Genomic DNA, 5,837 nt, shown 5'->3' on the forward strand with positions numbered 1-5,837 from the left:
CATCATTATGGTGACAAGAATATTCAGGCTGGGGATTGCATCAAGGGCTGAAAGCCCATTCTTTCTCTTGAAATGGAAGAGAGGTATTTAATTTCTTTGTATTCCTTTGAAAATGCCCACCACGAGGACACAAGCACAAAGCAGACTCAGCCTGCACAACCCTGAATGTCAAGTCCTCACCTGGGATAGGTAGTGAAACCTTCATTCCCAGTGAAACCCAGATTATTTCGCAGAAGCATCTCCAGAAAGAAAATTGAATGTCGTGCCAGGCAGGAAAATCAAGGCGTATGATTTGTCCATGTCTGGTCTGCCTCTCCAGTGCTCTTACCCCACCTTAATTCTTCATTGTATGCTTTCTGTCTTAGACTTGTAAGCCCAAGGTGTTGAGGGAGAGGGAGGCTGTCTGAACTTTCATTTCCTGCAAGGGTTTCCTGTATGATGTAAGAATGAGAGTGGGAGCAGCAAACAGCTCCTCAAATATTAACTGTGTTGGGATGTTTGAGATTGTGTGAAGCAAACAGTACTCACGGGCTCAAAGGAAAGTTTTTCTTCATCAGTAAGTTTAATCATTAGGGGATTTTTTTTTAAAGTTTTCCTTCTCCCCAGCTTTCATAGGAATTTGAAGGTTAAGGAGGGGCCTAACAAGCTGAAAGGAAATGTCCCCTCTCTTCAAGTTTATTATTGAAAGTGGCCAGATGTCATTTGTTTGTGATTAGAAAAGGGAAGTTATATTACAGAATGTGACACTTCAAACCCCATGGTAAAAACAAAAGTAAAAATGGGAAAGCATTCAGCTGTACTCATTTACATTGGTGATCCACAGCCTGGGGCCCTTTGGCATGGAGATAAGAATGGAATTTTGTCACATTTATGTACACTCTGAGAGTTGTGTGTCCTGTACATTCAATTGGATATGTATCAGATGAATCCAAAGTCATCTGAGGTGGTGAACGGTGCTACTCTAGTGGAGGAAATGCTCTACATGAACTGGTTTGAAGTAATATAATGTTAAGGCTTTTTTCTTTCCCAGTCCCATCTGGAATACTGAAATACCCTCTTGGACTTGGAACTGTGAATTGTTGCCATGTATGGGATATGAGATATGCTAAGAAAAGCATTGTAAAGTTCTTCAGCAAGGAACTAATTATTCTAACACTTGATTCTAAGCAATAATCAGAGTGAAGGAGGTAGAAACACCCTAGCTTGTAGCTGTCCTACTAACTTTAATGAAGAGACATCAGACAAAACATCTGCTACCATCCATTCATGAATTTGTATGAGCATTAAGGATCCCCTGCCATTGCCAAAGAGTGAGATGGCTTATACTACCCTGTAGCACTTACACCAGCAAGGCTTCAACATGCCCACTTGAAATCATTTAAGCTGTTTTCCTTTTTCAAGGAACATGAAAGACAGAAATTCACCAGCAAACTCATAGGTTACAGCAGAAATTATACAAATGGCATGACATCAGATTCAGTTTCCCTAGACCCAACCAGTTGCTATGAACTTCTCCAGTCAAAGACTATCCTGGCATAAAAGACACATCCACACTATAAGTATGATTCACCCTACTTTCTCCGTAGCTCTGAACAACAGACAGGAAGAATTTCTATGCCATGAATAGCCAAAGAATATGAAAAAGAGGTGAGACCAGTAATTCCTGTCCCATAGACTTCCAAACATGAGCAGAATGTTATGACTTCCAGCCATTCCACCAAGTGCTGGATGTTCCCTGAAAAACAAATACAAATCTCTGTGCTGTCACTCAAATTCTCTGCAAATTCTTTCTCACATATGGACACTTTCTGTACATGTGCTTGAGACCAAGTGTTGCTCACACAAATGCCCACAAAAGTGCTGTCCAGAAGCAATTCTTTTACCAGCCAGGAATTACTACCCTTGAGTAATTACACCTTGAATCCAGCAGATCTTAGACTGGAAAGGAGTTAAAAAATTCTCAAGTTACTTTGAGCAATATAATGGATAAAATAAAACAAGACCTGTTCAGGATACACTGGTTATTCCTGTGTTAGCAAATTAAATAGTACCAAAACGTGTTCCCAGGCACCAAAATATGTTTATGTTGCTAAATTGTTGTTGGAGTGCCTGGGACATATCTGGCCAATTCTAAGTGGCATTCTAAAATTTTCCCTGCCTGTGTCAGGAGATGGCACGAGTCATGGGTCAGATTCATTAAGTGGAATGAATGTGCCTATCCCATTCTTTGGTGGGCAAGAAGGCTCAGGAGTATGGACATACCTAGAACATGCCTCTAGGTCTCAGGGTTGAGAGAGTTTGAGTTACTAGTATAAATATATCTACTGGTGACAGAGAAAGTGAAAAGATTTTTGCTAATCCTACTCCTACTTCATTAGTCATAGAATCAGCATGTTTTAGAAGACTATAGGAGACATACCAGAAAACTACTGGAGACAAACTTTCTGGGGAAAAACCCCAAAAAATTGGGAGGTTAAAAAGCATGCCCAAGCACTCTACAGAGAGAGCAGCTTCTCTGGGATGGGTAAACAGTACTCTGAGCCTGAGGGTCCCCAGATGTGCTTTTTCAGTTGCCATCACAGAAAAGCTGCTAGCTGTGTTCCAGGCCATGTCAGGCAAAAGCATCCAGCTTGTATTTGTATATCACCTTGAAGATGTTTGAGGTTTGACTATTGCTAGTGACACCTGTGCCACAGGATAGAGCCCCTCCTACTCCAAGGTAACTCCCCATGAAAATAAGCCACCTGAGTGAGGAAGAGAATAGGGCTTAGAAAAACACTTAATGAGTACCTTTCTGCTTATACCATTACTAAGAAATGGGATCTTATTAGGATGTCTGTAAAATCATCTTGGGTCACAAGATGAGAAAGGGTTGATAAGCTGTCACAAAGGGATATACATCAACATTTGCAAATTGAATAGTGGGATGTTCTGTGAGAAATAAGCAATTGTTTGTTCTCAAGGTCATCTGCAAAGTATAGGTGAAGGAACTGGGTGTTTGCCTCAGCATCAGGGTGAAAACGCTTCCTGGGCTAAAGGAACATATCCATGTGTCATTTTTCAGGCACTGCAACGGGGGATGAAGAGACACTCAAAGAGCTGTACAAATTGATTACCTGTTTAATCAGTACCTCCCTACTTGCAGAAATGAGAGGTCTATGGACAGTCAATATGGATGCAAACTAAACTGGTTTTAATTAGACTTAAACTAGGGTGGAATCATGCAAAGCCTCTGGAACAACACGACACCTGTTAGTTACGCTGAGTGCTGTTCCTGCCTCTGTGAGATACAACCATTGGCTCTGTCTCATGTGTGTCAGCATTATCCAACCCAGCTGGTTGAAATATTCTGGATTGCTTCACAGATCTGGTACAGATAGCCTGTCTTTGAGTCAGTGAACTGCCAGGTCACAGTGAAAACATGCCTTTCCTCTGTGCTGTCTTTCTTCACTAGTAACAACCTAATTGCCTTGGAATTTGACATATACAGGTTATGAGTGATTTTTGTACATTTTAATCTGATCAATTGCTTACAGTAATTTATCATTTTTCAAAAGTGAAGAAATAAAGGTATTTCAAAAGGGAAGTTAAATTCATAAGTCTTCCGTTTAGGCTGCACAAAATATAGGAACTTGCCTTAAATGTGCAATTACAGAACAAATGTGATTGGTGGACCTGATACACATCAGAGCAGATTTGATTTAGGTTGAGCAATGAAAGAGTTTGATGCTTTTTTTTCCCCATTTGCTATGTAGCCTGAAGTCAGACTGTCCTAACTGTAGATAATACAAGACTCTACTATATATGAGGGGTAAAACTTGATAAGCTCATTTAGCTTATTTTCCTGTAACAGTACCAAAATGGAGTAAACTGAGTGAAAAGAAAACATTCAATTGAAAAGTGGATCTCAGAGATTTGTGTTCCTGGCATATTCCTATATTCAGCAGGGCTTTCCAGCACAAATTAACAATGGACCAATTTATATGTGCTCAGTGGATTTGGGCTCACAGACCAAGCTCAGCCAGAGGATTCCAAGAACATTCCTTGAGGAGCAGTATTTGCCCTGGAACTGGACGCCTTCCATCCAGAAATACACCAGATGAAGAAGCAGCTGCTAGAAAGGAGGCAGAAAGCTGGTTTCCATGACCCCTGTACATACTGCTCTCTGTCTAATATCCATAAGAAGAGGGAGATTCTGATCTGGTTCATAGATTTGACTAAGTGTAAGGACAGATGATGAGTTTATGCTGCAAAGTAAGAAAGACTGACATAATACGGGTGAAATGTCAACCATGTGGAAAAAAATCAGTTACAGAAAGGAGTACTGTGAGGACAGTGCTGGACATGGCAGAAGCATCATCGTCAGTGTCTTTTACCACAGGACATGAAAGGAAGCCTGGAAATGAGGATCAAGTCTATCAGTGAACAGCACTTGAGATAAAATGACAGAAGACAAGAAAGGCATATGTCTGTACTGATCCAGGTCAAACATAAGCAATGTTAAGATTATGGAACAGAAGGTCCAAACCTGGAGCAGCCTGTAGCTCATCTAACAGAAACAGTGATGAAGGAGTGTGGGCTCGTCCACACAGCAGTTTTGAAAATGGGACAAAGTGGCACCGCAGTTAGTGCAGTTAGTGCCTGGTTATTTGTGTAACGGGGCCATGGGAAAAGGAGCAGCACAAATGGATTCGGAAGGACTCCTGCAGTGAAGCTTTGGAGGGTGCACAAAGCCAGCCCAGCTCCAGTCCTGGTACAATGGTGTCAGTTGGGCTGGTACCTGCTTGAGTCTCTGTGTAGGAGTTTTCATGGTGCCATTTCATTCAGCCTGGGGGCACGATGCAGTGACACGTGGCCTAGTGCTGAAGGGAGACAGCTCAGGGCAGGATGTGTCTGTTCAGGCTCCGTACCACCCAAAAATAGCTAAGCCATTTTCTGGCCCAAGATGACTGTGGCATCAAAGGTGTCCTTCTGCTGTCACTAATTTACAGTTGTCCACCAAAGATGGAGAAGACCTGAGTGAAGTGGTTGCTATTACAGCTGGATGATTATGGGTGATTACAGCTGAATGTCTGTTTATGCCCCAAAAAGTGATAACACAATATTTAAGCTGATTATTACTTGGAGACCTCTACAGGCCAGTTGTAACGTCAGTTGGGATTTAGAGCAGGTTTCACTCGTTTAATTTCTTAAACAGCACAAAAATATTAGGTTCAAGATACTGAATCATCTGCCATGAATACGCATGTAACTGAGGAAGTTGTGGTGTACCTGTGACAAGGATGTATTCTGACGAACTGAAACGTGCGTCATGTAGCCGCCAATCACAGCCAAGTCAGAGAGGGGCTGACTGCTGGAAGTGCTGGTTCAAGTGCTTGTCGTGTCACCTTTTCTGAAGCATAATACAAGCTGCCTCAATGTGTGGTAGAATAGTCTTGAAGACTTCCATTAGCTTTGGGTTCTAGAGAAAGGTTCTAGAGCTCTATGAGTCCTTATTCTCCTTAGCACATCTATAGCACATCAAACTATTAAATTAAACATTTGGGATGATAATCTTCACGAATTTATGGAAAACTGCTGCTAGTATATGAATTTGTCATCATCTAAATGTAAAACCACTTAGAGACAGTGATGGCCAGGAATGGTCAGAGCATAAAAGGTGCAAGAAGGGTATGCTTAGATAATGTCTAAACAAACATTCAAATGAGACAAGGCTGGGGAAACATGAGCCATGACAATGAATTACATGTACAGTTTATAATACAAAATGTGTTGTTCCTTTGGCTCAGAAACCTGGGTACAATGTAGAGAAACTTTGAAGTTCAGTTTATTCCTGC

This window comes from Acanthisitta chloris, unplaced genomic scaffold, assembly GCF_000695815.1.
Source record: "Acanthisitta chloris isolate BGI_N310 unplaced genomic scaffold, ASM69581v1 scaffold11693, whole genome shotgun sequence".
In the NCBI taxonomy this organism is placed as follows: Eukaryota; Metazoa; Chordata; class Aves; order Passeriformes; family Acanthisittidae; genus Acanthisitta; species Acanthisitta chloris.